This window comes from Cotesia glomerata, linkage group LG6 (genome assembly GCF_020080835.1).
Source record: "Cotesia glomerata isolate CgM1 linkage group LG6, MPM_Cglom_v2.3, whole genome shotgun sequence".
NCBI classification, from domain to species: domain Eukaryota; kingdom Metazoa; phylum Arthropoda; class Insecta; order Hymenoptera; family Braconidae; genus Cotesia; species Cotesia glomerata.
In genome coordinates, this window is record NC_058163.1 from 7,069,038 (window position 1) to 7,091,675 (window position 22,638).

Here is a 22,638-nt window from a genome sequence, read left to right on the forward strand (position 1 = left end):
TTTCAGTGAACATCGGTGCTCGTAACTCACGCCGAGCTGTACAGGTTTGGGTTTTTCGATGGTTTCCCCAAGCCCTGTGCTACTGGTGGGGCACAGGCAAATGCGTGCAGTTTCCCCAAAGTCGGCCCATCGCCGCATTACTCTCCAGGCTGAAAAAGTATGTAATAACGCCAAACTTATTCTGCCAAACTTAATGTACCGATCAGCCTGGAGTCCCCGTCTGGCCTCGGCCGGACCCCCATCGAGACAGAAGTCTGAAAAGCGGGGTTAAAAAAAAAAAAAAAAAAAAAAAAAATAAGGTACCCATGCAGGAAACCCCCAGAGTTGACAAAGGGGCCAGGCTTGGGCCAGTACTGGGAAACCTAGCTTCGGCGTACCTGTATTGGCCCATGCGTGGGCCAGGTTGTTTAACCCAGCCTCGGCCATCCCAATGATTACCCAACCTTGTGCCAAGACTGGCTAACCTAGCCTTGGCGATTGATCGGTGACCCAAGCTTGGGCCAAGACTGGGCAACCACACCTTGGTCGGCCCAATTATTACCCGAGCCTGGGCCAGAACTGGGTCACCCAGTCACGGCCACAATGATTACCCAAGGGTTAGCCAAGATTGGGAAACCTACACTGAAAAAAAAAATTAACTTAATTCAAGAGAAAAATTCTTGAACCAAGAAAATAACTTTGAAGAGTTTAATTGTCTTCAATCAAAACGAAAAATTCTTTAATTAAATAAAATTTATTTAAACCAAGAAAAATTTCTTAGTTTAAGAATTTTTCTACTCAAATCAAGAAGATGAAATTCTTAAAAATTATTTACTTGATTTAAGTAAATTTTTTTTTCTTTGTAGCCATGGGCGTTCAATGGCAACCAAGACTTGAGCCAGAATTGGGTAACCTAGCCTTAGCCATTCAATGGGAAATTCAAACTTAATAAATCATTAAGTAATAGAATTTTAAACAGTAAACATTTATTGTTTAACGAATATTTGCTAACAAATTCTAAAATTTAAAATTTATTATTTAACCAAGACAATTGCATATCGTCAAAATTGATGTAGTCTTAAAAAAATTAAAATATAATAATTTACAGTTGAATTTTTAATATTGATAATTTTAAACATGAAAATTTATCATAAGATATTAAAAATATACAGAACGATGTACAAAGTTTAAAGTAATATAACAACTTGACTCTTTCATTTTTTTTTAACTATAATAAACATTTGTAAAAAATAGTTAATTTTCATCGAAACACAATATTAAATAACATAAATTATATAAATAATAAACCGTCACACTTCGTCACTATATAGATTTAGCTTATCAGAATAATAAGATGTGCATCAACTTATCGGTCGTACGGTGTAGGGGTTAGTTATCGATCTGGCAAGCGCGTGGCTCGGGTTCGAATCTCGATTAGAAGAACGGATACGATTTTCACACTTTATTTCTTATAATTAGCAACAGTTAGGTTTGAATTTACTTTACTTACAAAATAAAATAAAAAAATAACATTTCAATAATTCTTTTTTATCATTTTTTATCAAATGGCATGGGCCAGACTTGAAAATTAACTATGGCTCAGCCCTGGTAACCAGGCGTGGGCCAGTCCTGGTAACCAGGCTTGGCCCATCGTTATCATCCCAGACTTCAACCAGGACTGGGCCAAGCCTGGCTTACAAGCTTGGGGAGATTTTGAAAAAAATCGAAAATATTGCATTTAATTATTGAAATGTAACGTGAATTTTTATATTAATACATTAGCTACAAAATATAATGAAGTAATGGTAGTTTTCACCATAAACAAACACAAAATTAAATTTTTTCAAAAACCTTGCGAATAGGCCTTATTTTACTACGGTAGGGTAATAAGGCATGCGGGTTAAACATACTGGAAATAGTTATACGAAAATCAATAAAATTGGTATTATAGATCAATCATCACTTAAATTTAGCAACAATACTTCTTAAGATGTTGATAAAAATTAGAACAATGATTTTAAATTATTAAATATAAAATTATAAAAAATGTTTACCATTTACTCAAACCGTTTTTTAGGAATTTTTCCGCGCTACTTTAGCATATGACGGATGATGAAATATAGAAGACAGGGAACATTGTATCGGGACTCTATAAACTTATGACCCAGATTTTACTTTTTGTATTTGAGTATTTTAGTTTATTTTTATTAATTACTTAAAAATTAATAGAAACAATTATTGTTATTAGTGCGGCGATTATTATTTAATTATTGTATTTATTTAGTTAATAATATTATATTATTGTTACCAAAGGTATGATTAAATTAAAAAATTAAGCGTGTGAGAAATTATTATGAAGTCAAGCCAATTAATCGAGCGAAAGAAATTAATTGTAAAAGAAATTAAAAGACTGGGAAAATTATTCTAAGTTCCGAACAAGATTTAGGATGGGAAAGCGATGACTGGATATAAAATGAAAGAAATGACGATTATTATTTTGTAAGAAATAATTTAGGTAAGCGAAGATTTTATAAGTCCCGAGGACAATTTAGTATGGAAAATCAACGAATTGATATATAATAAAAGAAATTGCGATTGAAATAATAAAGAATTGTGAATTTGACGAAACGAATGGATAGAAAATGAAGGAAATTACGATTAAAATAATAAAGAATTGAGTTTCGAAAATAAAAACTTAGAATTTGGCGAGATGAATGGATAGAAAATAAAGGAAATTACGATTAAAATAATAAATAATTATTTTTGAATGCTAGTTCGAGGACACGGGACAGGTGTCTAAAACGACCCTTCCGGTTCGTTACAAGAGAGTTAGGGGAAAAATGATAAACGCCAAAATTTGGCTCGATAAGGGAAGCAATTCTTTCTCGGGAGAATTACTCGGACGAATACTCTTCACCAAGTAATTCCAGAGGATGATACTCTACCTGGAGTCTGACCAAGGCCCAAGTAAGTATCGTGAACCGACCGGATGAAAGTGCTACTCCCCGTGCCGAAGCTTTCAGCTGAAGTACGGTAGGTGATCATAAGCCGTGTAGGTGGGAGCGAGGAGGATACTCTCCACTTGCTCTCAGGGTAGAGTTTAGGACCCCACAGGGATGACGGCTAGTCGCCCTGAGGGGGGAGGGGTCGTTATTGGGAAACTAGTTAGTATTTGTAGACTGCGTTTTTTTTTTTGAGTTTGAACCGTGAATACCGTCGTGTATGTTTGGATAGAAAGTTTCTATCGTATTAGTGTATATTGCTTATGGGCCATTCCATGTCAAATCGACCAATAGTTGGAATCGACCCCTTTCGATTTGGATGAATTTTGGTCAGAAGTTTTTTTTTATCATAAAACGAAGTTCTGCCAAAAAAAAAAAAATAAAAAAAAAATTTTTTTCGAAAGATATGCAAGATCAAAATTTCGCGATTTTTCCAGTTTTTCAATTTTGTTTTTGCAATATCTCGAATGCTATTATAGATACAGGAATGGTCTTTCGTTTGTTTAAAAGGGGACACTTGGGGCTATTGAAAAAAAAAATATTTTGGAAAAAAATTTTGAAAAATGCCAAATTTTGAATTTTTGAAAATCGTCAAAAATGAAGACCACCATTAAAATTTTGGCTCAATTTTTTTTGTATGATACCTTGTTATGATCTTAAAAGATCCTGAAATTTTTGAATAGGGGTTTTTTTTTTCAAAAATATGAATTTTTTAATTTCAAAAAAAAATTTTTGAATTTCAGAAAAAATTTTTTTTTTGTTTTTTGCAACTTCTATATAAGTTAAAGTTATGCAGATACATAATATTGTAATTTTGAGTATTTAGAAATCAAATGCACGACGTGAAAATATTAAATAATAAATTAATTTCAACTTTTTTTTATTTTTTGGACATAATCTTGCATCCTTAAAATAAGTCATTCTTAACGCATGATAGAATTCGTTAATTGTCCTTTATTTACTTCATTTAAAGTTGTTGATGCCACTTGTCGTCTTATTAACATGGGAATAATTTGTAATTTGAGATTGAGAACTATGATTGTGCAGAAATTCGTAAGTAAATAAGTATTCGAAAGAACGAAAAAAAATTGATATTCTCATGAAATCATTTCTAATTTTTATAGAAAATTAATATCTGTTTGAGTTATTTGAGGTTAAAAACTGTAATTGAAGTGAAGAAACGGACAAAATATATCATGCGTTAAGAAAATAAAAAATTATATCATGCGTTAAGCCTGACTTTTAGATTATGTCTAAAAAATGAATAAAAGTTGAAATTAATTTATTATTTAATATTTTCACGTCGTGCATTTGATTTCTAAATACTCAAAATTACAATATTATGTATCTGCATAACTTTAACTTGTATAGAAGTTGCAAAAAACAAAAAAAATTTTTTTTTGAAATTAAAAAATTCATATTTTTGAAAAAAAAAAAACCCCTATCCAAAAATTTCAGGATCTTTTAAGATCATAACAAGGTATCATACAAAAAAAATTGAGCCAAAATTTTAATGGCGGTCTTCATTTTTGACGATTTTCAAAAATTCAAAATTTGACAAATTTGACATTTTTCAAAATTTTTTTCCAAAATATTTTTTTTTCAACAGTCACAAGTGTCCCCTTTTAAACAAACGAAAGACAATTTCTGTATCTGTAATAGCATTCGAGATATTGCAAAAACAAAATTGAAAAACTGGAAAAATCGCGAAATTTTGAATTTGCATATCTTTTGAAAAAAATTTTTTTATTTTTTTTCCTTTAGCAGAACTTCGTTTTATGATAAAAGAAAACTTCTGACCAAAATTCATCCAAATCGAAAGGGGTCGATTCCAACTATTGGTCGATTTGACATGGAATGACCCTTATATTGTTTCTTGATTTTGAACCGCGTTAATGATTTTGAATCGCGAATATGTGTGGAAAGAGTATTCTAATATATTGTTTAATTCGCTTATATTGTTTATATCGTTTATTAATATGATCAGGCCAATAAAGAGGTATCCTTTTTTTTGATTTATTTAAAATGAAGTGTTTTGTTTATATTTTGTTATTGATAATGTGATCCCCGTTTATGACTCTGGACTCCGGCGAGCAAATTTCGAGCCGGGGACAAATTAGATATTTATATTTTGAAAACGTGGACGTTACAAACTTGTAGCGACATTTCTATGCTAGACGCTTCTACTAGAGAAGTCTTTAGCGGAAGCGGTTATTTTAAATATCATTTCTATCACTTAGGCCTTATTACCCGTGGGTACCTTATTATATTTTTATATTATATATGGGGCATTCCATGCCAAATCGATCACTTTTGAACCCGACCCTTTTCGATTTTTCTGAAAATTTGGTATCTTTCTCTACCCTGTTGAAAACAATTTTCAGAATTTTTTCAAATTTTTTTACCCAACCAAAAAAAAGTTACGAGTTATTTAAAAAAGACAACTTTTATTTGTAAAATAACCATAACTTCTTTGAAAATTAACTTTTTGGGATGATTTTTTTATTGAAATTTTTGTTTTTCAACTTACTTTTTAGAAAAAAAATAAAAATAATAATTCGCATTCATATTCAGCGTTTTTTTTTAAATTTTCGAAAAAAACGAAAATTTCGGGATGATTGACATTTTTGATTTTCGATTTTTTTTTTTTTTTTTTTTTTTTATAAAAAACCAGTATTTTCGGCGAATTTCCTGAAATTTTCAAAGTGGTATTTTTTTATTTCTATTTTTTTTTTAGAAATGAAAAAAAAAATTTTTTTTTAAATGTTTGTTTTTTGTTATACCACTCTGAAAATTTTTTAGCAGATTTTGAAAACTTTAAAATAAGAAAAAAAAATAAAAACAAAAATTAAAAGTGACAATCATCGATAACATTTGATTAATTTTCAATATAGTTAGATAAAAAATTAAAAGAAACATTGAATTATTTTTTCGTATTTTATTATTTTCGTATCTAAAAATTCTATAAACAATAAAAAATTCTTTTGTTTTCAATAGGGTAGAGAAAGATACCAAAATTTTAGAAAAATCGAAAAGGGTCGGATTCAAAAGTGGTCGATTTGGCATGGAATGCCCCATATATAATATAAAAATATAATATAAATAAATATAATTTTTTTTTTCTATACATAGATCTAATTTAGATATGATTGACCGTCTGAATATAGATAAATTGAGTAAAGAATTTTACGAAATAAAATAATTTGTTGTCGAAAACAAAAAAAAAGTTATTTTTGACTTTTTATAATTTTCGTTTTTTAAAGCCCTGTAACTTTTTTCCTATGCATTAAAGCAAAAAAATGAAAGAGATCTTTTTTGTAGAAAATTTAATTTTCTACAAGATAACCAGAAGGAAAATTTGAAAAAAAATTTTTTTTGACGATTTACAATGAAAATACAGAAAAAAAGTTTTTTTTTTTTTCAATGTATTTTAAATGGGAAAGGAGACCCCCCCATGCACCAGCTCAATTTTCAAGATATCAAGCTCATCTTTTAGGAGGTTTTTTTTGGTCTAACAAAGAAACTTTTTAGATGTATTAACTCAAAAAAAAAAAAGTTTTTTTATTCTGACGTAGTCTAATAGATACCCGACGGGAAAGATATCCGACCAGAAATTTAAGTTCGGCGGTGGTTCGTTTCGAATTAGGCATGCCGAATTCCAAGCTCGCGCCGAACCAGGAAGCCAAAGTTGGCCCACGTCCCGGAAGTAACGCAGTCGCGAGTTTGGGCCTAGCTTGGCTTCCGACTTAGAAGGTAGTTTGGAAACCACACTTGCTGGTGACTATCCAAGCCTCATTCGGTCCGAATTTGGCTATCTAACTAGGCAGCAATTCAGGAACTAAATTCGCACAGAAGAATCCAAATTGAATCCTTTCTTTGTTTTTAACTATTTTTATTATAAAGCAAAAATTAATTACAATGAATGCTTATTTTTTTTAATTTACTTTTTGAATTTTAAATATAAATATCGACTTTAGGACAAAATTTTTTAAATATTAAGTAAATAAAAAAAAATTTTAACTTCCCGCTTAGAAAATTGAAAATTTTCAAAAATCGGGAAGTTATTGGTTTTACCCCGTTTTTCGAAAAACGAGTTTTCATCAGATCTCGACGTTTTGAGGTCCTAGGAAGCTTCCCTGACTATTCCCGCGAGGGTGTCACTATGTCTGTACTCTCTAAACCACAGTGGTTCGATTGGTACTTAGAAAAAGTGAATATTCACGTATTCCAGTGAATTTTCACTAATTCATGTTTAGAGAGTATGTGTGTGTGTGTGTGTGTGTGTGTGTGTGTGTGTGTGTGTGTGTGTGTGTGTGTGTGTGTGTGTGTGTGTGTGTGTGTGTGTGTACGGCCGTATGTAAACCTCTCATAACTTTTGAATGGCTTAACCGATTTCATCGCGGTTGGTACCATTCGAAAGAGCTTAACTAAACTTAGATTTTGACCATAATTTGGACCGATTCAAACCAGTAGATTTTGAGAAATCTCAAAAAACTGCAAAAAAAATTTGTTGAAATGTGGTTTTTTTGGAATAACTTTCAAATGGCTTGACCGATCGATTTCAAAAACTAATCAGCTCTTAACATAAAAAAAAACACGTCGATTGCCTCCAGCCCGGTCGAAATCGGTCAATTCGTTCGTGAGTTATCGTTAACGAAAAAAAATCGAAAAAATCGTTTTTTGGGAATTACATTGAAATTTTTTGTTCGATCAATTTAAACTTAAAAGTTCTTTATGAGGCTTTAAAAACTGCGTTGAATGCTACCAATTACGTAAAAATCGGTTCATTCATTCAAAAGTTATTGCGGTTTAAAAATTAGAAAAATAGTGTTTTATTCAACTTCTAGCAGATTTTTGAGCTTGGAGAGCTCCAAATGATATGAAAATTATATTTTTGAGGTCGAAGAGCTCAAAAAAGTAATAAATGCAGTTTTGTGTGCTTAAGTATGAAATGAGCGGGAAGTTGCAGGGATGGCCTTTAGGGTCAACCATTTTCCTAATTTTTTTTTTTTTATTCAGTATTATTTTTTTTATATTTTCGGCCTTTTTTTTTGCTTTTTAGGGTTTTCCTTACTATGAAGAAGTTTTTTTTAATTGGTCGATTTTATGGGTCAAGGGGGAAAGAGATGATGGAGTTAGATACATTAGTCACACACAACACTTAAATTTACCTCACACTCGCCTTAAGAATAATTATAATTAATAATTATTAATTATTAAAAATTTTACATGTCAAACGCGAGACTCGAATACTGCACCCGATGCACGAGAGCCCTATACCATACTGCGACGTTACGCCGATGATGAGCGACCTCTTGCCTCAAGATACTTATAAGCCCGACACTTCGGCAAACATTCGGTTACCGTTGCAACGGTCGAGTTAGGAATTCCGATATTATACCTAAGTGAGGACTTGACACAGACTTACCTAGTCAAGTTTTATTTTGATAGACCAAGCTTCAGAATACCTTTAGTTACTGTTCGGCAAGCTTTTGGTTACCGTTATCTCGTATGTGTTTGGCAATTCATGGCGTACCGAACTTAGGCATTGCCACAGTTTTGCCTAAATGAACCCGAGCTCGGAGAATCAAACTTCGGTAATCATTTGGTTACCGTTATTTCATACCAGTTTGGCAATCCATGATATGCCGAACTTAGGCAATGCCAAACTATTACGAGATTACATCGAATGTGGAATTCTTTTGGCATACCAATGTTCGGCTTGCCTAATTTAAAACAAATAAGATCCGAATTGGGCTAGCCTAAGTTCGGAAAGCCAACTTCGCCCCAAACTGATTTTTCGGCATGCCTCACTAAAATTCTAGTCGGGTATATCAAAATAAAAAACTGAAATCGACTGGTCTCCTATATATATAAACATTTTTAATCTTTCACTCGATTCAAGCTTACAACCCTCATTTTTTTGTTTTTTACTATTTTTTATTTCTTATTATCTATCCGCAAGAGAATAATTTTCCCTGTTTCTATTTTATTTAATGAGTCAACAATACAAATTATGTTTTATAAATCAAATGCGCGTTTTGAAGCATGCTCCAATAGACGTCTCCAGCTTTCAGGATTTCTCTTTGTTTTAATTTAATGTAACAATATTTGTACATGCGGAACATAAATATGGATGCAGTGTAAACGCATTCATAACTTCGACGAAACTTGATTCAATTAGTTTGGCACAATTTTCAATACAATTTTTAAATCATTTAAGAAATATTTCTCATCCACTGTCAACACAATTTATTCACAGACGTGAATTAATATTTCCCTCGCAACAAATAAAATTATTCGCAGAGTTTAATAATTCTCGCGTGCATATTAAGTGAGAAATTTATTTTTGATGAGAATTCCAGCCCTTGACAAAGCACGTAGAGCCCTGTGTTCCGTGAAAATTACTTCTCTGATATAATATTAATGCAAAGAATCAAGATTGCAACTGAATAAACAAACGTTCAAATATGTAGAAGGTGTTCCTTGAATGTTGGTTGGTGTTGTCGAAATCTATGTACTTCCACACAATGTTACTGTGCTTCAAGTCACCCTTCAATGCTGAAGTGTTGAATAGTCGAGAATTTAATCCCTCAAGTCTACATCATAAAACGGTTTTGAGATTTTAATTCATTGGGATTTGGTTTATTTAAGTAACGTATAAATCAACATTTTTTGTTTAAATGAATACCCATAGCAATTTCTTCACAGAAAAAACGAATAACTTGAACTACGAACAATTTGGTTTTTAAAAATTTATCCATGAATAAAAAAATCTCTCTCATAATTCTAAAAAAATGCTCTTGAATTAATAGTATTTTAATCTTAAGCAAAAAAAATTTGTTGGAACTACATAAGGCATGTTGTGGTAACAAATAAATATGTTAGCATAAGAATAACAAATCATATTTTATGATAATAAAACATGTCTCATCACACTTGAATCCACGCTGAGTGAATGTAAAGGTCCTTACATTCACGCGGCGTGGATTCATCAGTACTTTTTTTCGTGTGAATAGACACTTCTATAATAATATAGTCTAGGTTACAATAAGTAATTTATATGTTATCATAAGTTTGTTATCATAGCTGAATCTGTTATTTAATTCAAAAAAATATTTTAGTTGAATGAACAAATCGATTTGTTGAAATAACCAAATTATTCTGTCAGAGTACCAAAAATTTTTTGCTAGTTTAACATAAATCTGTCAGTTGGTATAACAAATTTTGTTGTTGAAATAACTGAATTATTTTGATAAATAACTAATAATTTTGTTTATTAAATTTGCAAAAAAATATTTTTAACTTCCCGCTAAGAAAATCGAAGATTTTCAAAAATCGGGAAGTTATTGTTTTCACCCCGTTTTACGGAAATCGAGTTTTTATCGAATCTTGACGTTTCGAGGTCCTAGGAAGCTTCCCTGACTATTACCGTGATGGTGTTTGTATGTCTGTGTGTGTGTGTGTGTGTGTGTGTGTGTGTGTGTGTGTGTGTGTGTGTGTGTGTGTGTGTGTGTGTGTGTGTGTGTGTGTGTGTGTGTGTGTGTGTGTGTGTGTGTGTGTGTGTGTGTGTGTGTGTGTGTGTGTGTGTGTGTGTGTGTGTGTGTGTGTGTGTCTGTAAACCTCTTATAACTTTTGAACGGCTTGACCGATTTGATCGTGGTTGGTGCCATTCAAAAGAGCTTGACCAAACTTAGATTTTGTATATACTTTGGAACGATTCGGACCGGTAGATTTTGAGAAATCGCAAAAAAACTACAAAAAAAGATTTTTCAAAAGTGGTTTTTTTGGAATAACTTTTAAACGGCTTTACCGATCAATTCGAAAAACTAATCAGATCTTAACATAAAAAAACCACGTCGATCACTGCCAGTCCGGTCCAAATCGGTTGATTCGTTCGTGAGTTATCGTTGAAGAAAGAAAACCGAAAAAAGTGTTTTTTTGGAATTTCTCCGAAACTTTTCGCTCTATCAATTTAAACTTGAAGATTCTTTATAAAGCTTAAAAAACTGCATCGAATGCCGCCAATCGCGTAAAAATCAGTTCAATCATTCAAAAGTTATTGCGGTTTGAAAATTCAAAAAATAGTGTTTTATCAAACTTCTATCAAACTTTTGAGCTCAAAAAGCTCAAAAGGATACGAAAGCAATTTTTTGAGCTCGGAGTACTCAAAATAATACACAAATTGTATTTATGAGCTCGAAGAGCTCAAAAACGTCATAAGTGCAATTTCAAGCGTTTAGGTATAGAATTGGCGGGAAGTTGCAGGGATGGCCTTCAGGGTCAACCGTTTTCCTAATTTTTTTGTTATACTCGCTCCAAAAGTTCAACTTTTGAGCTCTGGGTGACGTCCGAAAAGATACTTATTTCTAGAGACTCTACCATACCGCCTTTTTTCCGCGGCCTAAGCCGCAAAGTTTACTTCCCCCTTTTTTCCGTACTGTCCTTGAGCAATCGGATGAAATTTAGAACGAAATAAATCAAATTCTAGTGTACCGACCGATGGATTTTGAGTAAATTTTAAACTTAGTTACTATTGAGTGGCGCTAATTCTTTCTCTGCTGGCAATTCATTACGAAGCGGACCTAATGTTAATAAAATAACAACCACGTTATAAATAAATATTAATAAAAATATAATTAATATAAAATTAAGTTTTTTTGCTCTTGTGAAACTTCATAAAATTTGAATATGTCATTATTTGCCTCCTATTCCTCAAAAGTTAAACTTATGGAGCAATAATAAAGTGGTGATTTTGACAACGACGATTTTAAGATATTCGCTTTAAAGTTTGTGAAGTGAATATGCGAAAACGAATGTAAATTTCTGAATTAAAATTGCGTCCGTTTTCGTACATTCCCGCTACGAACGTTAAGCTCATATCGCAACATCGTCGTTGTCAGAAAATCACCACTTTGCGGCCATATGACATAATAGTTATTTATGTACCTTGGGCGAGCTACGCGCCGATAGGGCCTCAGCTTTATACTATCCCTGCTGCAAATAATTATCGCTGAGACCGTATTGGCGCGTGGCTTGCACATGGTGCTTAAAAAATTTTTCGTCCCATAGCGGACGTATGCGGGTTTTTACGTGCAGGGGAAACTTAATTTGTAAATAAATAGCGTACGACGCCATAACTCTCTAAATAATAAAAATACATGAAAGTCTTGAAGTTAGTCATAGGTAGAAACTCGCAAAAACCGGGCCACGATTCATTAGTGGTTAAAATTAAATGGTTAAAATTAATTAATTCAAATTTCTAGTTAATATTAAAATGTAATTTTATTGTAATTAATAGTTCAAATGCAATTATTTTAACATATTTTTCAATAAACCAGACAAAGTATAATATGTCATACAATACATATTTTTCTTTTTTAACTGAAACATAAGCAACTGACAAATTATTTTTTTATGTTCCAAAAAATTAAATGAATTATTTATGATTTATTGTAATATTGCAATTTTTAAACACATAAATTGGTTTATTTTTAATTTTATTTCCCAGAAAGTCTGTTCCTGCTATCTCTTCGAGTTCTTTTTGAGTGATATCTTGCATTTCAAATAGAGATTGATGATTTTCATTTTCTTTATCATTATCCGATTTTGTATTTTGTGAAGGCGGTAAAAATGGTGTTGAGATAACTTCCTGTAGGTCTTCTTGAGTAATGTCTCCAATGTCATCAAGAAGTTGACTGTTTTGTGAAAATGTCTCGAATTCTTGTTTTTGTCGCAAAAAATCATCGGTGACAATTTCATTCAATTCTTCTTGCGTAATTCTAGTCAATTCATTCGTTTCTTCTTGAGTCAGCTGATTTTTTTTTGTTTCATAATCGAAGGTTTACAAGGTATTGCATTACTTTTCATACAATACTTCGGTTTTGAATTAGTTGAGGTAGTTTGATGGTATAATTTTTTGGCATTTACATTTGCCTCTTTGGTATTTTTTTCACACAATACTTTTTTTTTATTTACATTAATAGCAGATGAGATTAGGTTACTAATATTCATTTTACTTCTTGTAGAGTCATTAAGATAGCTTTCTGCTACGGTACTACTTTTTCATACACTATGTCGTTTTAGAGTCAGTAAATCAGCACCTTGATCAAAGATTATTGTTGCTGAAGTTCTTCGAATAGCATACCCTGTATATTCTGAAGCATTTGGTAATTTTAAGAAAGATGCTACTTGTTTTGGAATATTTCCTAGTTTCCCTTTACCAACGTTCTGGAATTTTGAATTTGGAGTTAAAGAATTTTTAGGTTAAGTATTTTATAATTTAAGGGGGAACACCACTCCCATACAAAGTTTGGAAATCGGCCCTAGACTGGGCCATTGCTGGGCCAAGAATGTCGATTAATGGCACAGTAATGGCAATTTTCAATGGCCAATAAACGGCTTACAGTTGGCATGATAACCACGGCCCATTAATGGCATTAAACTATTGGGCCATTGATGGCAACCAGCAATGGGCCAGACATCATTTGAACTATCGGCCCATTAACCGCAAACAGTAATGCGCCAAATATTTTTTCTACTATCGGTCTACTAATTTCAAGCTGTTCTGCGTCAATTATGATTTTAATCGTTTGTCCTTCAATCGCTGATTGCTGTAATAACAGTTATTATTATAATTAATCACTTACACTTTATATTTCACTTTGAAATTATTATTATTATTGCTTCATTATTTTTATAAGGATTATTATGTATTAATAATTTTAATGTTAATTTTAATATTAATTTTATATTAATTATAATTATATTAATATTAATTATTTTAATAATAATATTATTGTAATATTATTATATTAAATAGATTATAAAGATAAGGATCTTTGTTTTCGACCCTGTTCTCGATCTCCTTGCCCTGACAACCACCAGCCAACTTTTCCGGCAAAATTTTTGCAATCTTCACAGTCACCAAGTTTCTCTTTTACTACATCTGCAATAAAAAAATAAATAAATAATTCGATACATTAAAAAACACAATTATATAAAAATCATTTTCATACCTTCCATACACTTAAATGTTTCTGTTGCGCTTGCCGTTTGCCAGATATGGGCCATTAAAAATTGCCAACGCTTGGCCGACCGTTCGTTGCCTAACATCGGCCGATGTATGGCTTTGTCGCCATCAACGGCAACTTTGTACGGGTTGTGACGGTCGAAAAAAAGGTGATTTTCGGGAATTTTTTTGACAGGGAAAATAAACGAATTTGGGGATCGAATTTTTCAATTTGATTAAAGGTACATTAAAGATTATTACTTTAAATTTTCATTAAAAAATATTTAATTATTACAAAGTTATTAACAATCTCGTTGAGTACTGGAGAAAATTTCCTCTCTCCATGGTCGGATCGATACTCAAAAATATATCATCTGAAAATAAAAACCTAAATTGCTTTTTAATCAGTAAGGATGTAGTTATTGTATCGTTGCACGTACGGAATTTTGAAAATTTTGATTTTAAAGATCTTTTTAGCCGGGTTAAAACAAAAAAAAAAAACATTAAAAATATTGAGAAAATTTTCAATCAGTCGCCATTTTTTCGAAAATAAAAATTTTCAAAATTTTGTACGTGCAACGATAACTATATCCTTACTGATTAAAAAGAAATTTGGGTTTTAATATTCAGATGATCCGTTTTTGAGTTATCGATTCGACCATGGAAGGGGAAATTTTCTCTAGTGCTCTACGAGATTGTTAATAACTTTATAATAATTAAATATTTTTTAATAAAAATTTGGGGTAATAATCGTAAATGTACCCTTAATAAAATAAAAAAAAACCTGATCCCTAAATTCCTTTATTTTCCCTGTCAAAAAAATTTCCGAAAATCACTTTTTTTCGACCGTCACAGTGGTGTTCCCCCTTAGTATAAATACAAAATATGATTTACCAGGCGACACCATTTTTCATTTCTGTACTGTACGAAAAATTTTTCCATGTTCGGAGGACGTAAATTTATATATTTTTTCACAACATAACTCATTTCAGTGGTAAAAAAAGTTTTGGGAGCACCAGTTTTGGAGTCTGGAGTGAAAATACGATAGATTGAACCCTCTTGTGTTATGTCATTTGACTTTATATTTAGCAGCTCTTTTTTACGGAGACATCCATGCAATCTAATAACTAGAACTACCTATTAAAATCATTTTATTTATTATAATTATTGTTAATTTAAATTATATTTCAACTTACTTTATGCAGAAGAAACTTTTCATCTGGAGCAGTTTCAAAAAATTTAGTTACTTCTTCGTTTGTGAATACTCTTGATTTTTTTGCTTTGTGACCTTTTTGTTTTCTTTTGAGAAAACATTGTAATTCCATGTATTTGCTGATATCAATATTTTTTTTTGATTGAAGCATCGATTTTAATTTAGTGTGTTGACCATAAAGTGGTAGGTTTGAAGCTTTCAGATAGAAGTTGAAAATAAGCTAATAAAATTCTCTTATCAACATTTGTAATGTTCATCCGTAAGCACCACTGGGTAAATTTGTTATGTTGGGTTTCATATAACCTCTTCGATTTTTTAGGTATAATATTTGATCTTGCTTTATCAGCTAAAATATCCATTTCATCGCGCTCATCTTCACTATCAACTATCATTATTATCATGGCACAAATCCATTTTCAAAAATTAATCGAGAGATACCGCGAAATAAATTTTTTTTTTTTATTTAGTTACCGATCTCCGCAATTTTATAATATTAAAATAATAATTCCCCGAGTTTAAAAAATTGACATCAATGAACTTAACTGCTATACTAAAACAATTGATTAACAAATATTGAGATTGTATTGTCTTTTCAGCATAACATGCGCCCGGCGCGCTTTTTAAAATTACAGTTAAAACGCAAGCTAGTCAGCTGTATAGAGATTGGTGACGCATGCGTGGCATTATCCTGGACTATATTAGTTATTTATGTACCTTGGGCGAGCCACGCGCCTATACGGTCGAGGTGATAAATATTTTCAGCAGGGATAGTATAAGGCTGAGGCCCGATAGGGCCAAGGCATTATATCCCTGCTGCAAATAATTATCGCCGAGACCGTATTTACGCGTGGCTTGCCCATGGTGCTTGAAAAATTTTTCGTCCTATGGCGGACGTATGCGGATTTTTACTTGCAGGGGATACTCAATTTATAAATAAATAGTGTACGACGCCATAACCCTCTAATCCTCTAAATAAAAATACATGAAAGTTTTGAAGTTAGTCAAAGATGCGCTTTTTAATTTAAAATGACAGTTGAAACGTAAGCTACTCGGCTGTATAGAGATTGGTGACGCTTGCGTGACATTGTCCTCGACTGTATAAAGTTCTATACAGCCCAGTAGATACTGGCGCGTACGCATATTATTTACAAATTGAGTGTCGTCTGCGCGTAAAAACCCCCATACGTCCGCCTAGGACGAAAAAAGTTCTATACAGCCTAGTAGATACTGGCGCGTACGCGTATTATTTACAAATTGAATATCGTCTGCACGTAAAAACCCCCATACGTCCGCCTAGGACGAAAATTACTATTTCAAGACAGTAACTAGATTTTCGAGCTCAAAGTTTTATTTTGAGCTTGAAGAACTACAAATTTTGCAATAGAACAGTTTTTGAGCGTTTTGAACTTGAATATGATAGGAAGATCCAGGGATAGCCTGCAGAGTGAACCATATCCAAGATTTTTAAATTGTTAAAATAAAAAAATTGTAAATTATAACTTTAATGACAATTTTGGAGAAAAGCTTCTCAGAATTTTACACCTATTTTTGACAACAAAATAACTTTGTTTTTGCAATAAAACGAACAGAAAAAAGGTAGCGAAACTATTTTGTTAAGATAACAGATTAATTTGTAACTTAACAAACTGATTTGTTATTAAAATTAATGTTGTCATTGATTTATTGCTATGAATATACTCATTTGTAACTAAAACCTATTTATCATTGCTCCCGTCTTTTATTATCTTAACAATTTTGTTTTTATACGTGTGTTGTCTTAATAAAAAATTTTTTCCTTGGAGTCAAGAAGATTTTCCTGAAGCTAATACAACTTTTTATTCTGTATATATTTGATCATGTTAATGATCATCATGTCTTTAATAATTCTTTTTAGCTGTATTAAAACATCAAATTTCTCAAAAGAAAAATACCAAAAAATAAACTGCTTTCTCATTATTTACGACACGTCTACTTCGATAGTTTTTTTTTTTTTTTTTTGTTGTATAATAGAAAATATACTGAACTCATTGAATGGTTGGTTTATCAAAGGATCATCAAGCGCTCGACAATCAAAGACCGAAAACTTTGCAGCACTGGCGAGTTTCCAGACTGTAATCAGTTTCCCGGACATATCTACGTCAAAACCCTCACGTCGACGTTTTAGTCTCGTATTTCGGTTACACCAAACTCGTGTTATTCTTGCTAAGTAACAGGATACCATTCCGTTAGCAAATTTCAAATTACACCTGAAATTCAATCATTCTCAAGAAGTTGTTCTTGCGGCGGATATAGAACCATCTGGGCAATTATAGAAGTGAATAAGATTATAGAAATAGTACACTTTTGTCAAATGAGGCTATTTATGTCACAATCCCATAGAAATTTTTCCATTAAATCTTTTATTCGTTGATATATGTCAAAAAAATCAGCTTGGTTAAAAAATTCATCAATGTGACATGACGTGTGCCAAACGAATTGCATCGACATCTCTTCTCAGGTGATCGTAATGAAATTTTGTGCACTTGTGAAATCTTTCTTTTATTTTTCAAAAAATCATAATTCAATCAACTGTATCAAAACAACTTTTCAACCCTAAAAAACAGCTCAAAGGTAATAAATTTGTCTTAAAGTCACCACAACTAGCTTTAATTGGAGATATTATTTATCTAATTTTGACGATTTTTAAGATTTACTTCATTAAAATTAAAATTAATTTTTCAGTTAAATTTTTATGATTTTACCTCAAACAAATATGATTCAAAACAAATATGAATAAGTACTGTTAGCGTTAATTCTTTCGAATAAATAGCAATTTACCGAAAAATTTCACGGCTTTATCACTCACGTACACAGTAAAAAATTTTTCGTCATTGTGTAGAGTGTTAAAAATTTGTGTGTTGAATACTACACTTTAGTGTGTAGAATTTAACATTCTAGTGTGTTGAATCATTAAATCAACGCATGAGAGTGTTAAATGCTACACACTAGAGTGTAATATTCAACACACAAATTTTAACACTCTACACAATGACGAAAATTTTTTTACTGTGTAATTCAAAAGAATCATAAAAAAAAAGTTCAATAATTACGTCGGATATTGAATCGTAAAAATTAACTCGATAATAATAATCTGGAAGATTAAATATCCAAGCGAACGAAAGATCAATTGAAGTAAAATCCGTATTCCGTGGTAATGAAAATCTCCATTCGAACAGCATTTCGCTTCATTGTCATTATTATTTCACAATACTCGATAGCAGTTTTATTGAGAGTGAAGGCGAAATATTAACAGTTTATTAAAAAAAAAAAAAAAAAAAAAATACGAATGAGCAGATAAATGTTTCCGCATAATTTTTGCTGTCATATTTATCCCATCGGATTCAGTAGATTTTTATATTTATTTCATTGTTTACACGTAATTTAATTAAGTCCATACATTTTTCCAATTATTCTTCAATTTCATTTACAAATCTGTTGAATGTTATTACTATCATCACCGTTTATACGTTCACGAGGCAATAAATTTTATTGGAGAGGTACGATTTTCTCGAGAAAAAAAATGTTTATGATAGCCTTAAAAATTTATTTATTTTAAAAACAACTTTTACACTGATAGAAATGTTAACTTGATTAAAGAAAAGAAATCTTGAACCAAGAATACTATTAAGAAAAAAAAGTGTTTCTCAAAAATCAAGAAAAAATTCTTGAGTTAATTGACAAAAAATTTTTTACAATGTACGACAAAAAAAAAAGCCATCTCCGTTTTTATCTTAATTAGTAATTTTCAAAATTTATCCTTATCTTCTCCGATCTGATAGATAATTTGCAGAAATAATAATTGAAGATATTTCTCAACTATAAATTATGATTTTCCTTCACCCGCGCTATCCCTGTAACTTGACTTCGTCAATATTTTAACTCTGCCGGAAATGAGATTACCAAAAGTTTAAGTTATGATCTTAATGTTCTGAAAGTTCATTACGATTTTAATTCAACTTTACTCGTCCTAGCTTGTTTTTTTATTTTATCTTTTGCTTCTATAATTATTAATCAATGTTATTTTAGAAAGAGTTTTAAGAATTAAAAACTGCAATCACTGCGAATGCTTGTGCATCGATCGGTCCTTGTTAATTATACACGTTGCTATTTTTAAAATAAACTTATTTCTCAACTTTCTTTTACAATTTTATAATTGCTAAAATATTTTCTGGGAATAAAGAAGGATACTAGAGTGGAGGAAAAGACAATAACCTCTAGAAAAGTTTGGTTACACGGAAAAAAGAAAACTCGAAAAATTACAGTATATAATGCAACGTGGCGCTTCGTGATGAAAACTGGAAAAATTACAGTTTCAGATTGTAATTATCACAATCTTATAATTTTTATAATTTTTAATATTAAATTAAAAAATTGAATTTAGAAAAATGTTATTTCAAACTGTAATTTTTCTAGTTTTGATTACGACGGGACCGATTTTACATTTTATACACGGAGAAAAAAATTTTGCTATGGGAACTCTATAGTAGTTAGTTAGTTGTGAAAAGTTCCAGTAGGTTAACGTTTTCTTATGGTAACAATACCGTTTGGCTCCTGCAACTTTACATCGTTGAGCTCTGAGAGCTAAACGATATTTACCTCTCACAACTCTACAGGATCGTTCTGAGACTATGACAAATTTTTGGCAGTCTGATTAATAATTTTTTTTTACGATTTAGCATTGATAATTTAATAAATAAATGCGACAGAACAAATTTATATTTCCAACAACAATTGTATATGACAAATAAGAATAGTATTATAATAGAAATAAAATAATAATAGAACTTATATTACAAATAAAAATTATTTGTAAAATAAAAATATGGTCGTCACAAAATTATCTTATTTTCTTGATTATATTAATAAATATTGGACATAAAATCACTACCGTATATGCACAAGAAAAGATAAATAAACGAAAACAAATTTTATTTTGTGTTAAATGGGGTCTTTTGAATGTATTCCGATAACTTATTACTTATCACAATATATTCAACTAATAAATTTAATTAACAGTCACTGCAAATGAACCTTGAAAAACCACAAATACAAAACTGTTCTAACGAAATTCAATTTGACAAAAAAAAACCTATTTCCTTAAATAAATAAACTGGAAACTTAATTGTCCTCATATATTTTTAATAATATGGATAAGTAACAAAATAATTCTGTTTGTCATTTTAGAAGGTTATGAAATATGTCAGCGCACTCCACTACTGCGCAACGTAGGGCGCTCCCAACTATACCGTTTGGCTCTGAGAACAATCCCGTAGAGCTCTGAGAGCTCAACAACATTGAGTTATCAGAACTAAATAACATTATGTTACTGTAACTCTTCAACGAATAGTAAACTGTGTATAGTTGTGGTAACTCTACAGTTAGGTTACCAGAACGAAATTTTTTTTTCCGTGTACTGTAATTTTTCGAGTTTTTTTTTCCGTGTAGAATATAATATTATAAGACAATAAAAAATTGACATTTTTGAAAATAAATATATAATTCATTTCTTGATAAAAGTATATCTTCGCTACAAAAGTGAAAAAGTTTAAAACTTTACTACAAGTTTATAAATTTAATCTTCAATAACTTTTGATGGAGTTAATTTATTGCAAATTGACCAGAAAGCTTTTTTTGTAAAACATTTATTTTCCTACAAAAATATTTATCGCTTGTTTCATGATACTAGCTACTTAGTAAGTTATGAAGTTATAAAACAAGAAACAAGTTTTCTTTTATTCTTCAAACTTTCCAAATCGTATTCATTAACTTTCAATATTTTTTTGATGATTAAAACGTATTGTTAGAAAAGAATTAAAAATTCCTTTTTTTTTTGTTCACGGAAAAAAGAAAACTGTAAAATTCACTCGGATTCCGGTTAATTTTTATAATTTCAAACAGAACAGTGGACATCGGGGTGGCAAAAATATAAATATTACAGAACTTAATGTAAAAAGTAAAAAAGCCACAGTTTATAATTTAATATTGAAAATAATAAGTGATTAGTTAGAGCCAGGCCTTTGGTATGGAAGGGGAAAACTCACACATGCATAAAAAAAACAAAAGAAATGTATCCGTGTAATCGGCTAAACTCGGCAATGAACTACATTCAGTTTGTAGTTTAAAAGCATCAAGATGGTGCTATTAGAAAAAACAATTTTTCTTTTGTTTTTTACGGTCCGATTGCAGTAAAGCTTATAATTAGTTTATGTAATGTTTTTGAATGTTTCTTTTTCTTGTCAAACGTTTAAGAAATTTTCTAACGGGCTTTAAGTATTTTGTAACATATAGAATTATAAAAAAAGGAAAATTCTTCTCACACTTACTTGAGTCAAGAGAATAATTTCTTGAGTTGAAGAATTATTCTTGGTCCAAAAAAATTTTCTTGTTTCAAAAATTTATTCTTTTCACTTAAGAAAATTATTTTTTTTTTTTTTTCAAAATGGTATTTTTGGTTCAAAATTTTGTCTCTTGAATCAATTTAATTTAATCGAGAATCCTGTATTTATCTTACTGCAATGAAGCCGTAAATTTCATGAATGCGTTTCCCTTACTGCTTCAATGCAGTAACGTTAATAATTGGTACATGAATAATTTTTCTTTATAAAGTTGAATGATTTCATAAATAGAGTCTATTATTTCCGATGAGGTCCTTAAAGTGTAAAACAAAAATTATTTTATTTAAATTAAATCGAAAATCATCTCTATCTCAATCAAATAACACAAAAAGTAAGGGAATATTTCACGCAGAAGCTTCAAATTGCTCAAATAATGATTCCTTCCACGATCTAATTTTTACTGCATCACTGCAGTACAGCAAAAATTTTAAATTGAGATAATTTTAATGTTAAATTTATTCCTTGAGTTATAAAAGGCGATCAACTAAGTTTGCTGCGATTTAGATATCAAAAATTTTCGGGAAATATTAATTGGTAACCAATTTTTTAATTAAAAAATGCATACTGCATAATTGCAGTAAAAATGAAAAATAAATATTAACTGAAATTTGAACATTTAACTATCTCATCTACTGAGAGATACTACTTAATTAAGCCATCATTACCACAATAGTGTACTTCCAACCAAATATTGTTAGAAATGAGATTCCGTGATCATAAAATAGATACTGCATGAAGGCAGTAGAGCAAAATTTTACAGCTAATAAAACTTTTACCAGAAAGTGCCAACTTTCATTTCACTGCGTTAATCGAAGTTGCCATTTTGCGCCTTCGCCTTGGAAAGTAAAAAAGAAAACCTCAGATCACATGTTTGTCTTTGGCATTATATGTGATCTAAGGCTTTTCTTATTTTCCTTACCATGGGGTATAATATATTATTCTCTCTCATTTTAAGCAATTTCACTGGTCGCCACTGACGAGAGTAATTAAAAATTTATC

At 30.9% G+C, this 22,638-nt stretch overlaps 1 long non-coding RNA gene across 1 annotated transcript; it reads left to right on the forward strand.

Annotated features, from left to right (window-relative positions):
• Positions 1–7,175: 7,175 nt before the first annotated feature.
• On the forward strand, positions 7,176–22,436 carry LOC123266966. The gene is made up of 3 exons (XR_006509923.1): positions 7,176–7,244; positions 19,140–19,149; positions 22,423–22,436. It is a non-coding gene; the product is annotated as an uncharacterized LOC123266966 (long non-coding RNA).
• The last annotated feature ends 202 nt before the right edge of the window (positions 22,437–22,638 follow it).